Source organism: Nycticebus coucang, chromosome 11 (assembly GCF_027406575.1).
Source record: "Nycticebus coucang isolate mNycCou1 chromosome 11, mNycCou1.pri, whole genome shotgun sequence".
Lineage (NCBI taxonomy): Eukaryota > Metazoa > Chordata > Mammalia > Primates > Lorisidae > Nycticebus > Nycticebus coucang.
Window position 1 is genome coordinate 103,723,178 of NC_069790.1, and position 19,906 is coordinate 103,743,083.

Here is a 19,906-nt window from a genome sequence, read left to right on the forward strand (position 1 = left end):
CATAGGTTGAGAACTGCTGGTCTAAAGAAAGAAAAAGAGGCTGGGCACCATGGCTCACTCCTGTAATCCTAGCACTTGGGGGGCCAAGGTGGGTGGATTGACTGAGCTCACAAGTTCGAGACCAGCCTGAGCAAGAGGGAGACCCCATCTCTAAATAACAGCTGGGCATTGTGGTGGGCACCTGTAGTCCCAGCTACTTGGGAGGTTGAGGCAAGAGAATTGCTTAAGCCCAAGAGTTTTAGGTTGCTGTGAGCTAAGACACCACAGCACTCTACTGAGGATGACCAAGTCAGACTCTGTCTCAAAAAAAGAGAGAGAGAGGCAGAAAAGAGATACCTGATGAAGTATTTGGGACTATATTTAACTGCTTCTCAATTCTGTCCAAGGATCCTCATTTGGAGATATATATATATATCCAATTTGTACAGATATATAATGTGTATGTGTATGTGTGTAGAGAGAGGCTACTTTCAAACCAAAAATATCAAGATACATGCTCCAGCCATGGCACAGGATATTTAAGAAACAAGCTGTTCTAGTGAATCGAGGGCCAGTGGTCATTCTAGATGGTCTTAAGAGTAGATGGTGGCTGTGACAAGGATCTTGGGGGAACAGCGTGCCAGTGTGGTGCCTCATTTCCTTTGGGGGGATGATTAAGAAATGACAACTCTCCTTGCAGTATGCCCTCCGGTGAAAAGAACATCTCCTTCAGAGCTGGCCTGAACACTCTGTTCCGAGAGGCCGCATCATCTTCAAAATACAGTGACACACTGAAAGTTTCCAGACTCGCCAAGCTTTTGTTCCCTCTCACAGTGGCTAATCACCTTTCTCTACAGTCAACCAGCACTTCCTTCCTCTCTCAGCCAGAGTGTTGCTGGGAATAATACAACCTTTCAAGCATAATAGTTTATCATCTTGTAGTGATGTCACTGACTTCAAAGCTAAGGTGCCTAGAAGAACTGAGTATGCTCTGACAACGGGAGCCTCAGGACAGAGGACTCTGATTGGATAGCTGGCTAGGCACCATAAAAACCACACGGGAACATCCCAGAGGCCCTCACTGTGTAGTTTAAAGCTATCTTGCCAGGAAACCAGGGCCTGGGGCTGAAGACAGCTGAGATGGGTTGTTTGCATAAATATCCCCTGTAGGATGCAGGTGAACATATCCAGATATATAAACGCCTTGCACACTGAACACACCCCTCTGATTTCCAATGGACCACGTCAACTTTATGACTTGATTGTGGGAAAATATTAGCAGATGCCCTGTCCTGCAATGCTTGGCCTAATTAACAGATAGGCACCGGGCAATAATTACCCACTAATGGTTAGCCACTGCTTTGAGCCAAGAGTCTCCTATTCTGCTCTTCCCTAAACCAAATTTAGAAGTCTTGGGTGGTAAACCTGAAAAAACTCCAACAACCATCACCATCTCCTGGCAAGAAAAATATATTATTATGTGAGATGGCACTGTAGGTCCTATAAAAATAATGTATGTTTACACGTGTGAACTGGCAAAAACGGATGGCCAAATTGAGCACAGATTGGATATATAAATGTAGCTGTTAAATGTAGACTGTGGGAAAATTCTGGGTCTTCCAAAATAAAGGAATCCCTACAAATATTTTTAAATCTGCTTTAAGCGGTCACACTCAGAGGGAGAGCCAGAATTAATGCAATAGGACCCAGCCACCTGCTCCCCCCTTCTCATTGGCTTCTAGAACCTCAAGGCAGGAGGCTTGTTGAAGCCCAGTGCTGGAAACAGATGTGACTATTTATAAACCAAGAAAACTGAAGTGTTTTAATCCAATTCAGGTGGCAAGAAGTGAAACTAACAAGTGTTAGGTATCTGAAGAGCAGGCAATAATTTCCAATCCTACTATGCCTTCATTTATTGAGCAATTAACATGTGCCACACAGTGTGCAAAGTAATTCCCATACATTATGTCCCATAATTGTCACAGTCGTCCCTGATGTCTTACTTTACTTTTCTAATGATAAGGAAACTGAAGGTGGGCAACACAGCTAAGAAGCCAGGTGATGACATCTTTAAATTACTTTAAAATAATTCAGCTTAAAGATTGTGGTCTAATATGTGTAAGTTAGTTTTAATCCACACATGAGGATGGTTACTAAACAAACACACACACTCCAGGGTTGGTAGTTAGCTTTTGAAAGCCTTGCATCAGAGTCTACTCTGAGTGTTTCAACTATACTGTCCCAATAGGCTCCATTGGGTTTGTTAAAGCGCATAGGACATGTTAGAATAATTTGTCAAAGGGAAATTAAGTGGTTCCAAAGTTAGAGGACTGGTTAGAGATGCCAGCCAGGCATCTCTGCCCTGTGGGCACAGAAATCTGGCAAGCCCAGAGCCCTCTGTAGCTCTGCTCTTGGCCAGAAGTCCCATTAGGTATGTGTTTTATTTCTCAAGGGATCCTGTCCTCTGATCCAACTAGAAGGTGGGCTGAAACCTGCAACCAAAGTATTGCTGTATCTGCCTTCAAATAAACTTGTCAGAGCCACTAAGTCAGTGCTTTCTAAGCTTTCTTACTCCCTGGTGCATATAGAAAATGGGAATATTTTTATTATACCCTGTGGCCCGACAGGGGCCTCTGCCTACCGCCTGCTCACGTGCCTTCTTCCTGTTCTCCTGCGGGGTTCAGGGGATTCACTATCTCAGCAAACCTTCAAACTGTTCACTGGAACACTGTCTAAGACAGAGAGCAGGTCCCACTGAGCCTCCAAAATAGGTTCTGTGGCTTCTTTGTGCCTGCTTACCAACAAAGATGGGTGTACGGGGTAGAATTGAGTCTGTAACTTGCTTTCATTGGAAGATTGCAGAAGGGGAGGCCTGTAGCTCTCACTGACCTGTAATCACTGGAAACTGAGTCCTCATAATCTGATGGTTGGGCATGGCCAAGTTGGCATAGGTTGGGTCGCACTGCTAGGTCAGTCTATGACCTGGGTGTTCTACTGCATCTTGGGCCCAGAGAAGGTAAATCAATAGTTTCTATTTGTCAAACCCAGAAGGGAAGCTCTTCAGTAAAAGCCATGTCGAAAGATTCTGCCCTTGATGCTATGCTGTTTCATATTTTTATCAGTAATTTGAATGAAGACTGAGAGTCACATTTATCAAATTTGCAAATGACAAATTCCAGGACTTACAAAGGTCAAGTGAGATAATAAGAGAGAAGTCATTTGGTGTTATGGCGCAATCCATTGATGGTGATGACACGAAGTTAAAAATTATCTTAGTAGCCCAGAAAATATATATATCCCATTTCTTCCATCTTCTGCGAAGAAAATCTTGAATTTCATGCTTTTATCAATGCATTTATATATATCCTCATGTGTGGATTAAAACCTCAAAAAAAGAAATTTAATGTGATAAACATAAGTTCAAAATTTAGGCTTCAAAAAATATTAAAGGATAAAGTACCAGATGGCAGCAGTGTACATAAAACATGCACCACATGAAGAGGGGAGAAGTTAAGGGACCCACTGGTTTTGAGCCAGCAGGGGATGGGGCTACCCTGAGTTCTTAAGGAGGCCTCTGGCCAACAACCCTGACACCCAGATGAATTCTGACACTGGGCATTGCTATCCCCACCTCCTACAGCCTGTGACCTGCTCCTGGGAGCAGCACAGGGTCAGATGTGGAGTCAGGCCTAACTACACCAAGTGGCAATAAGCTCTCAGTCAATGTGGAAGGTAATTAAGAGAGAATTACTAAAGGTGGCTTGCTCCTGTCCCCCGCCAAGGCTCCCAACTTGCCAGCACAGCCAGGATGTTTTGCTTAGAGAAAAGAAATGAAAAATGCATTGATAAAAGCATGAAATTCAAGATTTTCTTCGCAGAAGATGGAAGAAATGGAAGGAGGGATGATGTAAAAATAAGCACTCAACCAACCACCCAGGGGTAGCTGTCTGTGCCCTTATACAAAAATCTCTTCATTTCCTTGAATTTTGTTTCGATGTCATCCTTTTTTATTTTTTTTGCCTTTGCCAAATCTCAGAACCTTCTGGCCAAAGACAACAGGAAGTTAGCCAAATTTAAAGGAGTTTTCATTTGGGAAAGGAAGTATCCACAGCTCCAATGCGCCCACCAGGCAATATGGTCAGTGGATGGAGAAGAGCCCAACTCATGAGGAGCTCTGTTCACCAGCAGTCAGTGAGCAAGGACGATCCCGTGGAAGAACAAACACCAAGACGCAGCCATCACCGCGTGCAGACTTCCCCAGGAAGCTATTTCCCACTTCCTGTGGATTCTCAGTTGTTTCAGGATAGGTAATACCCTCTACTGTCTGACCATTCAAATTCTCCTCTTTGCAAGTTCATAAAACCAAGTATAAAGAGTGGAGAGACAGAAAATCAAACAACCTTCTATTGGGTGCAAAGGGAACTGCAAATGTGTCTAAGACAATGCCTGCTTTCAAGAAGCTTGCAATTAAGTGGGACTATGAGATGTAAATACTAAAGACACAAGTCAATAAATCCTATATTTCCAGGAAATTCTTGGCAGCCTGAAGTTTCAAAGAGTCTTTAAGTACACTGTGCTCACACAAAAACGCCTGGGCCTACCCGATGGCTGGAATGTGAATAAGGCTGCTTGCAAGATTTGTTAGCTACTTAAAAACTCTTCCAGGCCTAGCAATATTTTTAAGTTTTTAAACATCAGCTTTAAGTGCAAGTGCCATTCTTTCAAAATAATATGTGCTGGGGAAATGTAGTTTAATGTTTTCCCGAAGTGAATTTTCTGTATTCAGCCACGTGATATTCTTAAACTTTTGACAGGGGCTCTCACGAACATTCCAAAAACACACATCATCAAATTAAAACAAGAGAACTTCCATTACATTGCTGCAAATCCGAGATGCAAATAAAATACCATCTCGCTCAATAATGATTGCCAGAAATACAAATACAGTTTAGAAAAATTATTTAATTAGTTTATTTTTAAGTGTTTGCCAAGATGGGTTTGGTCTCGCTAGCATTAAGTCCTGGAAGAAGAAATCAAGGAGGGGGGAATGAGCTGCAGCAACTTCATCATGAAATTAAGCCCGGATTTAGCAAAGCTTGGTGTCTCCCACCACCCCTAACGCCCAGCCCTGGGCCCAGCCTCAGCCAAGACCCCTGTCCAATATGACATGTGCATGTGTTCAGCGCATCTCAAGCATTTGTCTCCTTTCCTAGATTTTCTTATCTGAGCATAAAACCCCTTTGAGGACCTCTGATGACTTTGGCCAGTGGCAGCCTCCAAATGGAAACAAGAAAGTCATGGAAGAAAAGGGGGAAACAGCAGGGACTCCCTACCTCTGCTGCAGGCTCTGAGACGGCCTTTGGGAGGACTCCGCTCAGCAGCCCTGGAACCCCTTCGCACAATGGACAAAGGCAGGCAGGGATGCCACAAGAACACCCAAGGGTGGCGGGGACTGCTCTATTCCAGTCACGATCATAGAGTGCTGTGGTTAGATTACTTCCTTCTTAGGGACCCAGGCCGTGCCTTCTGCATCCTAGTAGGGAAACAGTGGGCCACCAGATAAACTTGAAAAAACAGCTGAGTTCCCTGAGACTAAAAGCGCAGTTACATAAATATCTCATGTCTGAGAGCAGGTGATAAAATGTACAAGGGCTGGGTAAAGTGGCATAAGGAGGGACAGACAGAAAGCCTGCCGCGCTCTGCGGGGCTCCTGAAAGGTTAGTCTTACCCTGCCAGTCTCTCTCCACAGCAGAGCCCACAGAACAAGCCCTGTTTTTATCAGCAGCTCTGATGCCCAGAAGCAATACAGAGAAATGAGCGGATCCATTGTTTCACTGGAAATTGTTCTGCAATTTTGCAGCTAAACACACTCAGTGGGGCTGAGCTCCCAGAGTCCCTCAGTCTAGAGGACAGGTCTCAATGGCGCCCGGGCCAGCTGGATGCCCAGGACTGTCTGAGGCTTCCCTCCACCCCCAAGCCTGATTCCAGAAGGCTGAAGGACAGACTGGACAGTCCCTTCAGAACCCCATTCAACCTGAATGGCCTGTTTCCTACAGCAGTAACAGAGCACAGAGAACCTAAAAGAGTTAGCACCCGCCACTTCTTGGCACCAGCCACTTCCACGCCTCCTGCAGGGCATGGGGACCACTGCACTACCAAGCTTCCTGCAGAATGCAAAGTGCTTGGTAGCAGTATGATAACTCATTCAGTTTTTTCCACATATGGCAAAGGGAATAAACACTGCTTGAGTACCTACCAAGTAATGGGCTGCATTTGTATTTTCATTCGAACTCCTTCACCATAGATAGGTGAAGAAGTGGTGTAGGACAACACAGAGTAGAACCTATGGCTCCTGTGGCCCCCAGAGAGGGACTGTCCCATCTAAGGCATTCAAATAATAAAAACCTTTCTTTAACACTCTTTAGACAAAGCCAAACCTATGTATTTGCCAGATTCTACCCGCAGGCCAAGATTGTACAGACTACCTACTACCCACCAGCATGTAGGGCTAGACAGAAGGCTATTCCTGAAAGGCCAAGTCCACAGTGTAATCTCCATCTCTCAGCTCATGGTGGAGCTCAGTTCATGCTTTTCTGAGTGTGTGTTCATTGAAAATGGGGGTACACACCAAGAGGAGGAACCAGCTAACACCCAGAACAGAGGCCCATGGCTCTCCATTCCGAGCTTGTTCTGCAGTGGTCTGGGGACTGCTCAACCTCCCAGGACCAGGCTTTCTCCACCAGAGAGCAGTGGGCCTCCCATCCAAGGCAAGGTGAATGTCTGGGATGCTTTCAGAACTATTGCAAGCAAATACTTCAAGGTAGGATGTTGAAGTCAAATGCGAACCACTTGAAAATTTAAGAATCTCTCTGTGGGATTCTTGTTTCTTTGTCAAGATCCCAAAGGGAGCCCTCAGTCTACAGATGGGACCATAAGTAAGCAGCGTAGGTAAACACAGAGAAGAAGCTGCCAGAAGCACAGAGCCTTGCAGCCGCTGGCCTCCGGACCACCTCCACCTGCAAATCCCACATGCATCTCAATTCACTATGGCTAGGAAATAATGGACATACTCCACCGCCCACAACCTGGTCTCAGCCTAGAGGCCACCTGCTAGGTGGCTGATGCCCCACTTTTCTCCCACCCCCATGTCCACCATCTTCAACTCCAGCTCCTAGCACCTCTCAAATCAGTTCCTTTCTCTCCTTCCCCACTACCTTTGGTTAGCCCTTCTCAGCCCCGACTTACTACAATAGCCTCACAGTTGTTCTCCACGTGGTGACCTCTCTGCAATGTCAATCTAGAAAGCCCCAAGGCCTGACCACTACCCAAGGGATAAATCGCTCAGCCAGACACCGATACTGGTCCTGGTCCAGCCCCCACCTGTGTTTGTACCTCGCCCCACCCCCATGTCTGCCTTGGACTTGGCCCTCCTCCCAGGGCTGCGCCTCTCCACGGTTGGCCTTGCCGCTCCCTGCACCAGAACCTCTCCCCGTGTGTCCACAGAGCCGACCTGACAGACCTTTTCAAACACCCTCCAAAGCTCAGTTTGATGCACCTCCCCAGGAGGCCTTTTCCAAGTCCTGCTTCTCATACCTGGACAGGTTCCCCCTCTTACTATTTCCAGGGTACCCTTTTCATGGCCCATCTCACCTCTTGCTGCACTGCATTTAAATTCTCTATTCACATGTGTGCTGTGGCTACCTGAAGCCATGAGCTCCCCAGTGCCAGGAACTAGAGTGTTCATCTCTGCATAGCCCAATTCTTGCACAGGTCACTTAATAAATATTGGTTGAAAATGTAGAATATAAATGTCTTAACACAATAACTAAGAAAATGCCAGGAAGGCTATGTTAATCAGTGTGATGAAAATACATCAAATGGTCTATAAAACCAGTGTATGGTGCCCCAGGATGGCATTAATGTACACAGCTGTGATTTAATAATAAAAAAAAATATATTGGTTGAATTGACTGACTCATTGATAGACTCCCTGATGAAGTATTCCATAATGTCACATCTACCTCTTCGTCTAAAATAGTGGTTCTCAACCTTCCTAATGCTGCGACCCTTTAATACAGTTCCTGTGGGTTGTGACCCACAGGTTGAGAACCACTGGTCTAAAACATGTAAACACATGTGTTTAGAGCACAGTGGAAGGTAGGTATCATGGGAAGTTCTAAGCCCTTTTGTCTTTGCAGTCCTGGACTTAACCTATGCTGCCCATATCGGACCTTTGTGGGACCCAGGCCTCTGGATTCCTGCACAAACCATCAGCTCCCACTGTCTCCTGCCATCCCAACTGCATTCCCCTCTCTGACCCTCTGCAAGTGGCTTTTATCACTCACCAGATCAGCAAACACACGGGAGCTAGCAAAGGTGTGATGACAAGAGGCGGAAGCTCAGTTTTCATTCTCTTTTTCTTGATTTTCTCTGACCTCGTGTGTAAATAGAATCTTCTGATGCTCACCCAGCCCTTCAATATGTATGGCCACATTCATCCTCACCTCCTGGGCTGCAGGTGGGGACAGCAAGGGCTTATTCCTGGCTTTATAGAAGAAAAATTGAGGCCTAGCCCAGAGAGGGAATTCGCTGAAAGATATTCAGCAGACCCTGAAGTAGAAGCTAGGTCTCTCTATTCCCTGGCCAGCACATACTACTTCTTCAATTTCTCTGAACATAAAAACCTCAGGATTATTTTGCAGGGGGAAAAAAAAAGTAGGCTTGGAGAAATCATAGCCACATTTCCAAAGAGCTCCATTCAGAGGGCACTGTAACTTACATAAATGATTTCCTATTACACCGCAATTGTCACTGCAACATGACAGTCTTGCGGCTTCCTTGAAGTGTTCTCTTTGTTGTTTTTCTGCACAGATCCCCCAGAAAGAAGAATCAAATATTGTCCGAGCAGGAAAAGAAACCACACGACACCCACAGGCCCGGATTCCCCTTCTTCATGACTCCTCCTGAGAAGGACCAAAGAGAACACAATGAATAGCCTCCCATGGGCCAAAGCCCCTCTCCCACCTGCCTCTTCCCAAAGCCCTGCCATATCCCTGCAAATAGGATTCCTTTTTTAAAAAAAAATGAAAGCAACAGTTTATGAAGAAGAAATGAAGTGGCAATTTCCCAGCATGGCTGGGAATCAATACAAGCTGTTGTCGGGGTTTTCCTTTCAAAGGGTGGCTGCCACACTTCTCCCAACTCAGGAGCAACAGAGCTCTGGTGCTTGACTTACAACTGCTTCATCATAGCAAGATATTTTTAATTTAAAACTCACTGCAGTTGGGTTCGAACTCAGCTGGGACTTGATTTACTGCTAATTCATTTCTCCGATTCCTATAATTCTAAACTCAGTCACCAAACAGTTTAATGCTGATAGAATCACCAGTGCATTGCTTTATGAATAGGTGTCAGGGGAATTTTGTTAGTAAGTGTGTGTTAGCAACTGTTATTCACTCTGCAAAAGAGTGCCATGCTTGGCAAAGCATGGCAGAGGCCCTATAATTGGGCACGTGGATTACCTGGAGTCCTCAAGCGATGATCCAAACCCAATAGCACTGAGGTGATATCCCCACGTACCCCAACTCACACACGGCATACACGTCACTTATGTGCGATGCATGCCAGGCAGTGAAAACACTTCCCATGGGAAATGCTTAACTTTGCTCTCAGGGTCTCTAACCCAATGATGGAAGCCATGGATTTATAGTCTATTTAGAAAGCTTCAACCCTCTCCAGTGACAAAGTTTTATTGTTTTTTTCTCCCCCCACAAGAGAAAATTTGTTTCAGCCATCCAAAATTCAGGAAGATGTGTCTTAATAACTCAAGCCTCCTTTGTTAATTTGATAAAGAACATTTGTCGTTGTCAGTTATATTGAAGCGTCTTAATACGTATAGCTGGGGAAAAAAATGGAGAAAGTGAATGTCATTACTCACATATTTTGCAAACATCCATCTTGGTCTATTACGTGCAACCAAAAAGTGTTACTTATTGGAAACATGTCCACAAATCTGTCAGCACTGCATTCACACCTCCTGAAATGGTTCCTTTATGAAATATACACCTGAAGGCTGATCATGTGGCCACAGTTGCAAAAGTTGTGCGAGAATTCACAGCCATTTCTAGGATCTTTAAAAGCAAAATTACAAGGGCAAGTGGCAGGTGGCTCCTCTAAAAGCTGGGGTTAGAAGTCATTTTTCTGTTTTAATTCAACTCTGGACTTAACTGAAATTTAAAAAGCTTCCAGTTGATGTCCACCATCTCCCAAAACACCCTTTGTTGGACACTCTTTCCAGGATATGCCAACAGGCTTAAATACACAAACACAAAGGGATCCCACAGTCCAATAAACTGAAAAGCTGTTGGCTATGAATTAATAGGTTTCTCAGTAACAGGTCTCCCCCACTGTTAATAGATTCATGTGCCTCTTGAATCTCCAAGAGGAGGACATAAGACAGGGTGTTTGCAAAACCTGCTTGGCCACAGAGTGCTTTTCCCATGGAACATATTGTGGACCAGTCTTTGAAATGCTCTGTTAAGTGCAGCTTGGTCATCCCTCCCAATCAATCAGCACCTAAACCCATAGTGAGTTTTACATGGAGACCAAGACTTCAATTCCATGTGTGTCAATGTGGAAAGACCACTGCAACCTACCTGTCCCCACCTGCCATCACCCAGGACACTGTGGGGTAACAGAGAGGCTCAGCCTTCGCCCATCTTAGTCCATTGTAATACTCTGAAACAGCCAGTGGGCTTCAGTCTGCCTTAATGGGGTCCCTCCTCTGCCCCTGCTGCAGAACAAGTCTCCACCTCACATCCTTAGTTTTGCCCTTTTAGGTCATTCTTCTTCACCTTATCCCACTCTGTTTATTCATTACATTGATTCAGCAAATATTTATCCACTGCTCTCAGTAGGATTGGCCCTGGGTTGGGCACTGAGTATACAGGGAGAAGTTAAGAAATGGTCCCTCTCAGTGTGAGACATAAGGAAATTCCAACTGTCGTCAGTGCCACTGCCAGCAGAAGCTTCTCTACCATTATTAAAAAGTATGAATTGAGTTCCTGACGGCATGAGAGATGGATCCAAACAGGCTAGCCCTACTCTCTGGGAGCCAGAACTCTCAGGCACACACCCTGACACAGACCATGGTACTAGGTCAGGAACTTGCTCACACATCAGTCTGCAGTTCAGGGCAAGTGCATTTGGGGAGGAAGACAGGTGTCAGTAACTAAGGGACAAGAGAGCTGGGAAAGATCTTGGTCACAAGCACAGCTTGACCAACAATCTTTGGCCCAGCCTGACCCTAAACTTTCACAACTCTTTGAAGCACAGGCTGGACTGGCTGGAGGCAATGACTTATGGAAAATATAATACACAGAAATGTCTCCTGTTACTTTGTGTTTCAATGCTTACATCCCTTAGAACTAAGAGATTGGTAAGGTCATTTACTTCCACCGCTCAGCTCCCACAAACAGGAGGAGCTAAGATACACACATGCCATTCGTGGAAAGCTCTCCTTTGGTTAACAAGCCCTAAAACGTTAGGAAAGCCTCGTGAAAACTGACAGGTGCCCATTCTCAACATGGCTTCTATTTGGAGTTCACATTCGCTGACCCACAGTGTAGTCGGCTGGTGCTGAAATAGACTCAGGAGTCAGAGAGGTTCCTGACTGGAGCATCCCGCCCTGTCTCAATCAGATTCTGTTCTGACATGGAAACTGTCATCTCAGACTCCCAAATGACATACCTGCCCAGATCTGCGTGGTCGCCCCTGAGTTCTCCATGTCCCACCCCATACCCTGCTTTTAACCAGAGTGGCTCCAGACTTGCTTCATGTAATTCCTTGGCTCCGGAAGTTCTCACTGCCTACCTTCCTTCAAGAACAAAGGCCAGGCTCCTGCAGGGGTAACACCATTGGGCATAGAAGGCCCAGCCCCTGGGCCCCTGGGCCCACAGGGGCTCTAGCCTGACATGGCATCCCAGCCTCAAAGTAAAAGGGACTTGACACCTCGTGGGGTGACCTCTAACCAGTGGGCTGCAGCAGACAGAATACCCCGCCAGCCGTGCTCAGCTTCCACAGACTACTCTGAGATGTTGTGTTGATAGGTGTTTGCATCTGTTCTGTGCATTGGAATTCCATATAAAACTTCAATTGAATGAAGACTTTTACTGCAGACATATTAAACTATTTTTTAATCACTAAAAGACCAAACTCCTTATTTCATAAATGGTAACATTAAAACATAAGATGATCTTTCCCAGGACCCTTAGCTGGTAAGTAACAGAGCTAGAATTATTTACATCTATCTGTAGCCAAACTCTAGCTTTTCCCAAAAATACCAGTGTTTTTTAAGCAAGGAAGCAGCATATCAGAACCCTCTAGGAGCCTAAGAAAATGTACACAGGTCCGAGAAACTCTCTCCTGCCTTGGAAGGACAAGGAGCAGGATGGGCTGCAGAGATAGCAGAGCAAACGATGAGACTGGAGGTGGACTGCCTGCCCGCCTGGCACAATTCTGCAGGAGAAGCTACCACTTACACAATCACCAGAACCCAGTATCCTGTATGATGTGAAAATTCAACTGAATTTTTCCTTGTAGAATCCACCCCTGTACTCACAGTTGAGAGTAGATGTAGGACAGTGCTTGTCTTAGGCCAATGTTTCTAAGTGGATTCCAGATCCACCACACCATATGTCTACTTCTGTGCTCTCACAATCCATGTTGGGGCAGTAAAGTCTCTGAGAAGTCCTGCAGCAAGGAACATCTTCAGCTTTGCTTTACACCCAGGGGTTCTCACACTTAACTTGATAGTGAAAACTTTTTTGTGTGTACATAATGCCTATTCACTGCCCCACAGAATAGTCTTTGGGAAATTCTGCTCTATTTTGGATATTACCTTCAGGAGGTAATATCTGAGATGGGGAGGAAAAGAAAATGAAGTGGCACCATCTCTGCCCCATTAGCTGACCATCCACGTGGGCTGCTGCAATTGTACATCCTGATGCCTGCGGGCCCGACGTATACTCCTCTTGCTTTCCACCCCCTCCATAGGAAGAGAAACCATATGCCAACCGTGCTTTGCTTTCCTTACTTTCTCTCCTCATGACATCTGGGCCAAAGCCAAGGAATGACCGGTTCACCTTCTAGTTCCAGACTCCACACTACCAAAAGGGAAATCCTCCTGGGTTCATATGAGAAGAGTTCAAAGAGCATGTCAGATAAGAAAGTGACCTTGAGTGAAGACCAGGGAAGCTTGGAACTACTATGGTTTTTCTTTCCTAAATGTCCAGTGACCTCTTCCTCAATTGCTTCTCTCCTCACACTTCATAATGAAAATGCTCTTGCCTGTAAGACCTCGGGAATTGATTCCGCTAGGCAGTGTTCAGTGCATTGACTGCAGAGACTATATCCTCTTAGCTAGTGATCTGTTTTGTGTTGGAGTGACAAAACATCCCAAAATCCAATTTGCTGTTGCGAATCCTGATTCATGGAGAAGGTACTGTGAAGGTGGAGGGGGATAGCCAAGCTTAGAAGGGGAAGCGAGGCTGCCTGAGACCTCACAAACACCTGTTGGTTTAAACCTACACTGGACTCTACATCCCACTGGTACAGCCACTGCCACTGTTGTCCCAGAGGGGAGGTGATGAAATTCCATGTGTACCCCTTTAAACACCTTGAGTTTGGCAGAAACTTCAATCCCCTCACAAATAAATAAAACATGGAATACAGGTTTGCCTTTGGGAGGAAGTAAAAAACATACAAAAACAACCAAAGTGCCTCACTGAGGCTGCTCTCTAAAATGTCCAGACCAGAAGAACTGAGTCTACCAACTGACCCTCCACTGTGGGGTGAAACAGCACCTGACCCAGCTCCACGGGCTCCCTCAGGCCTTCACACCCTCACCTTTCCTCATCGGGATCAAATTGCTAACACCGCAGCTCACCATACAAATGTGGACCTATCAATATCCTGCTAAGTGCTACAGGACAAACTAACTATCCCTCCACATGGGTCATTGACACCAACTCCAATGAGCTTCTGCTCCAACCATAGGGTCCCAGGCATCTAGCATGATGCACAGGTAAAGATTTCTTTCCTGCCTCTGGATCCCCAGATTTGGAACTCTAGGGCTAATGAACGAGTAAGTGAGCAGGTGTCAAGCTCCTCCCACAAGCTGCATAATTGTTAGAATCTTTGCTCAAGAAAGTAAAAACCTCCCATCGCCCATCACTTTGCAACCTGGAGCCTCGGACACCTCACTTAAACTCTTCTTCTCAGACTCAGTTTCCACATCATTAAAATGGAAATAAACAATACCTGCCTTACACAGTTAACTTTAAGGATTAAATGAAAAAGTGTTGTTTCTATAATACCAGCAATTTGTAGCTGTTACCAGGGAGAATTAGACTCCTGCCAGACTTGGAGCCTCATATAACTAAACAGAGATGGAGACTTCACTCATGCGCCCCTCTTTAGTTTTTCCCAAGAGAACATGGGAGTTGCCAAATGTCACCCTGAGGAACTGGGCACTCTGCTAGAACAATCCATGCCAACAGCCAAGGATGAGACATGGTGAATGGGGAAATCAAGGCTCAATGAATACATAAATTTGCCTGGAGTCAAACAGAGGTATCCCAAGGAGAAACTAAGGCCAGGTAGTCTGAACCTCTTACCCACAAACCTCCCCAGGATACAGCAACATGCTGAACACATATATTCTAAGGAGATAAGAAGCACAGTGACAGGAGTGAGGTCAGATTGCTCCGGGTTGAGATTTGGCTCCATCTCTTAGCAGCCGTGGGATCTGGGACACAGTCCTTACCCTTCCGCATCTCCGTGTCCTTGTGAAGGAAATGAGGATAGGAACAGCAACTGTCTCTCTGCCTTGTATGAGGAATAAATGGGCCAACCCAGGCAGATTACTTAAATGGTGCCTAAGCCAGGTGACTGCTCAATGAATATTGACCACCATCATCATCATCACTTATTATTACCTTCCATTCCATTGTATCACAAGGACTGAAACCAACACTAATGTCCTCACAGCTTCTTCCCTTGGGGAGCTGGTGCCACACGCCCATAGGACAGAGGCAGGGAGGCTTGCACAGACTCACACGCACAGGGACTCAGGAAACTTTTCTTCCCAGCTGCTTTATACCAATCAGGAAGGCAGCCTGCACCTTCTGAAACAAGGCTGGGCTCTGGGAATTAGGACCCCTGCCTGCTTTTCCTTTTAGAATCCGTCTCCTACACTGAGCAGCAGAGCCCTTTCCAGTCTCTCTGCTGGCTCCACCTTCCTGCCACAACTTGAATGCTACAGCCCAAGCAGCAGGACAGACTGCAGAAGGAGAGAGAGTGGTGACAGTGAGAGGGCACCAGGAGTTCAGGGCAGGGAGGAGGGGGAAGGCAGCTTTTAAAGAGACAGTGTCCACAGCTCTGTGTGGACCAGCTCAATAGAGCCTTTAGGGCAATTACCCTAATCATGTGCGTCTCCCAAACAGTGTTGGATTTATTAGCACAACATCTTTTTAAAATGCCGCTCTTAAATATAAATAACAGTTAATCATCCAGCTGTCGTTAAATTCATGTTATATTGATTTCTCGGAGTGCTGCAAATTAGAGGGCGAATGGGCTGGCGGATGTGCTTACAAAGCCAAGAGGTGGACTCTCGGAGGGGGTGGGGCAGGGGTGGAGGAGGAGGAAGTGGGTATCAAGGGAGGGAAAGCAACCTGTTCAACAGCACGGTGTCTAAGCCAGTTTCACACTGGGTAGAGCTGGACACAAATAAGGAGAGAGGAGAGGCTGGCACGTCTGTTGCACAGACTAATCGCAGCCAAGATCATGGTCAGGGTTTCTGTATTGTTGCTGCCCCAACATGGCCCATCACAGAACCACTCCAACAGGTCTCCGATGTGCACTGTGTGCATGCGTACGGCTTCTCTACGTGAGCATGGGGAGACAGACGCAGCTAAGAAATGCCCCCTAGCTGGCTAGGAGGAAAGAGATTTGCTGTGATTTCTTTGCATCAAAGCCTGGTGATAGTTGTGAGCCAAAAGCAGTTAAAGACCCAGCCCTCCTTAGCTCTCTCCCCATTTCAGGACCGCTGCTGCCCTGAAATCCCCTACTTAATTCCCGGCATCCCTCATTGTAATGAAAAGGATCGGGGCCATGTATAGGCAGACTCTGCCATGCAGATCTCCCTGTCTGCAGGGAGCAGCAGCACAGGCTGGGGAGAGGCACAGAAAGGGAGAATGGAAACAAGTTGACTGTCTCAGATTCTCTGAAATGTTTGCAGAGCATCAGCGGGCATCCGGATGAAGTCCTGGAAGGACCAGGAGAGCCACCAGTGAGTACGTGATTGGGCAAGAAGGAACAGCGTGTGGGCAACCCATGCCTAATGCCCACAGGAGAGCCCCCTAGCACAGTCTAGCAAGCAGTGAGGGTCTGCTGAAGAAGAGCATTTAAGGCTGAGGTTTTTCTAGGGCAAATCCCTTCTAGGTGAGGAAAACACCAGAGAACTTAAAAGGAAGGCCACAGAGGAGCAGAGAGAGAGAGAGAATGACAAGGTGGCATGCTTCAGAGCTGGGCAAGGGAGCCAGGAAAACAGATGATGTACACTCAGCTTTACGCAGATGTTAATGCCCGCCTCATTCTAGAAACCAGATTGGTACCTAATGCTAAGTGCAGAAAGTGCAGGGATTCTTTGAACCCAGATGTTTAACTTATAACAAGCATAACGATTGTTGGCTTTACATTAAAAGGATGGATGCTGAAACTACAAGAAAGAAGAGAGAGAAAGGGGGGAGGTAGAGAAAGGGGGAGATGCAGACATTTCAGAAAGATCTGTACCCCAACCTTTGCCTCTTCAAGATCCCACAAGGGAACGTTTACCTGGGAGGCACCCACCATTGCCAGAGCTCACTATTTCTGCTGCAAACCATGTGCTTCTGGGTGCGTAAGTGGGACCTCCCTGTCCCTGCTCTTGAAGGGCATGAATATGGAAATGTTCCAGATCTTCCACAGCCCAGAAGATGGAGGTGGACCCCATTGTCACACACGGTTGGATGAGCCAGACTCTGAGAATGTGTTCTTGCATGCATGTGCGTGTGTACACACGCCACCCATCAATCTTAAAAAGAAAATAATGTTTCTTCCCCCTGCCAGGTTCTCCCCATTGTGAGAGCTTCGCTTTATTCATCTACCCCTTTCAATCAATCAAAGGGCAGCTCACACATCACACTTCGGGAATACAATCTCCCTCCCGCGGCCCTGCTCTTCTCCTCAGCCTACTCAGAGAGCTTTGCAGGAGCTGAAAAAAGTTTGAAAATCACAGAGGAGAGGGTGCTGGAGAGCCCATAACAACCCAAATCCCAGGCCCAGCACTCAGGCTTCCTTGTTCAGAAGAATGGGTGAACCCCTTTTCCCTCATGTTCAGAACACTCCCCAAATATGCTCACCTCTGGTGGGTTTGAGGGACATTCTGAACACATGATCCTCAATGTTCAAGGTAAAAGATAATCCCATTTTTAGTCAGTTACCAAAAAGCTACCTCAAAGGGCAGCCATAGAGGCAGAGGAGCTTGCTCTGTAGGTCTATCGGTTCCAAAATAATGCTTGATTTGGAGCTCACATTCTTTCCCCTGCAACAACTGAGCCCCCAAAAGAGTAGTCCCTAGAGTAGAAGACAGGAACTATGAAAAAGCCCTTTTGGAACCTCAACCACTCCTACTTCCTCCCAAGAAAGTTTGAAAATGGGCAGCCTCTGAAACTCTAGTCAGGGAGAAAAGGAAAGAGAATGGTTTGAGGAAATGGCACCTTGGTCCATGGGCTTCCGGAGAGTGACTGTGCACCCAAGAGCAGCTGGCTCTGGGAAACGCAGACCCAAGAATGCCTTGCCTCTCCTAGGGTGGGCACTGCCTGCTTGATCGTGAGAGAGGGGACCTTCCTCCTCTTTTGGAAGACTACACCCCTCTCACTCCCCCCTTTTAGTTCTTTTTCTCCGACACACACTTCCAAAGGCATATGACAGGTGTTGGCCAGCCGAAGGCACAGGGAGAAACAGCCCCATGTGCAGAGAGCAGGGAGCAAGGTGAGAGCCAGACCTGCGCCTCCAAGCCCTGTCTGCTTGCTGTTAACCAGAGATCAGGGATGTGAGCAAGGTCATCTCTTTTAAAGGAGGATCTGACCCCTCATGCCCTCCCTAGACAAGCAACACACCCGCAGCGATGCTTGAGTCCCTTCCTGCCTGAAATCCCGGCGCATTCCCGGGGAAACCTTGCCACGCTTTAGAAAGGCGTCTGTGCTGCCTCTTACTGGGGAAACGCAGAGTGGGTTCCACATGCACCGCCCTACAGAACCGCAGCCCCATCCGCTCTGTGGCCTCCTCCCCGCGCGCTCGGCCACCACGCTCTCCAAGATCTGTCTTAACATCCCTCGGTCTGTCTAGCGTTGAAATACTCGGGTGTTCAAAGGCCGCAGGGAAGCGATTATACTGGGCGGGTCTCCGGAGACCTCCCCTGACTTCTCTGTTTTTTAACACCAGCTAGGAATGACAGGGGCTGGGAACTGAAAAATCGCTCCCTCAGCTTACCCCAGCGGGAAGGAGAGCCAGGAATATATAGAATCCCCCCCCTCGAAAGTCGCGGGGAAGAGAAGTCTGAGTCCCGGAGAAAGAACCCCGGGAAATCCCTGCTCCGGCCGCTGCACCTACGCGGGTGTCCAGGTGGGACGTGGGCAGGTGCGCGAGCGCGGTGTGTGCCCGATCGTATTTCCGTGTGTGCGTGTGTATATGCAGTGGGCTGGCTCCGGGGCAGCCGAGGACTCCCGGCCCAGCCCGGGCATGTCCGCCTGCGCTGCCGTCGCCGCCCGCCCGGCCCCGCGCCCCGGGCCCGCCGGCTCCTTACCTGGATGCGCCGTGCTTCTCTCCTTCAACGGGAGCGCCGCATTGACACTGCAGATGGTGCCTCTGCCGCTGCCTCTCGCCCTCCGCTGAACGTGTGCGTGTGCGCGCGTGTGGCTGCCTCCTCCAGCCCCAGCCCCGAACGCAAATACTCCACCGAGGCACAGGGAAGCCGGGAGCAGTAAAGGAAAGCGGAGGGGGCCGCTCAGAGCTTGCGGGGCTTGGCAGCTCCTCTGGCAGTGTCCAAGGTGGGCGTAATGTCCAACAAAAAGGTCGGAAAATGTGGATCGATTCCAAGCGCCCCTTTCCTCCAGCCAGCCCCGGAGCCCGAGCAGCAGCCGCAGCTCTCGGGGGCTGCGGTGGCGACGTGGGGCTGTCCCCTTCGTCCCCACCCCCGCGGGCTGAATGTCCTTGATGCCAAGCGGGCACGGCGGCGTCACTCCGCGCCGCCGGTGCTCGCCGGGTCGGGCCGCTGCCCGGGCGCGGCGAGTGCGCTGGGGACCCGCCGGGGAGCGCTCTCCGCGCCTCTGCGCGCCTAGCTGGGCAGCGGCGGCCGTTCCCTGGCAGTCCGCGGCCGGCCGCGCCGCTGCTGTCCCCGCCCCTGCCGGGGGACTCTCCGGGCAGTGCCCAGGGGCCGGGGCTGGGGTGCCGCGGGAGCCGCCGGCTGCTCCCCGGGGAGGCGCGGGGCTGCGGCAGTGGCGGCGGCGGCGGCTGGTGCTGCAGCCGCGGACCGAGCCGGGCCTCCCGGGCGCGCCCCCGGCCCCCCGGGCGGGCTGCTAGCAAAGTTTGCAGGGGGCAGGGAGCCGGGCCGCCCCTGGCTCGGCCGCCGCCGGAGCTCCCGGGCTGCCTGCTGCCACCGCGGCTCGCTGCTGCTGTGCATTGAAGCCCGGCCAAGCGCTGCAAAAACTCCAGCTGCCTGGCGCTCTCTGGGTCCTCCTCTCCTCCCTCCCGCCCTCCCTGCTTCCCTTCCTCCCTCCCTTGCCTCGCCTCCTCCCCTCCGCGCCGCCCGCCGCCCGCCGCCGCTCCC

The 19,906-nt window shown here is 48.4% G+C and overlaps 1 protein-coding gene across 1 annotated transcript in view; it reads right to left on the bottom strand.

Annotated features, from left to right (window-relative positions):
- PLXNA4 (plexin A4) overlaps positions 1-19,693 on the bottom strand; it is a 442,851-nt gene extending 423,158 nt beyond the window's left edge. Inside the window, exon 1 of the mRNA XM_053553499.1 lies at positions 18,884-19,693. The gene's annotated coding sequence lies outside the window, so the exon portion shown is untranslated. The remainder of the gene's footprint in view (positions 1-18,883) is intronic.
- Positions 19,694-19,906: the final 213 nt, after the last annotated feature.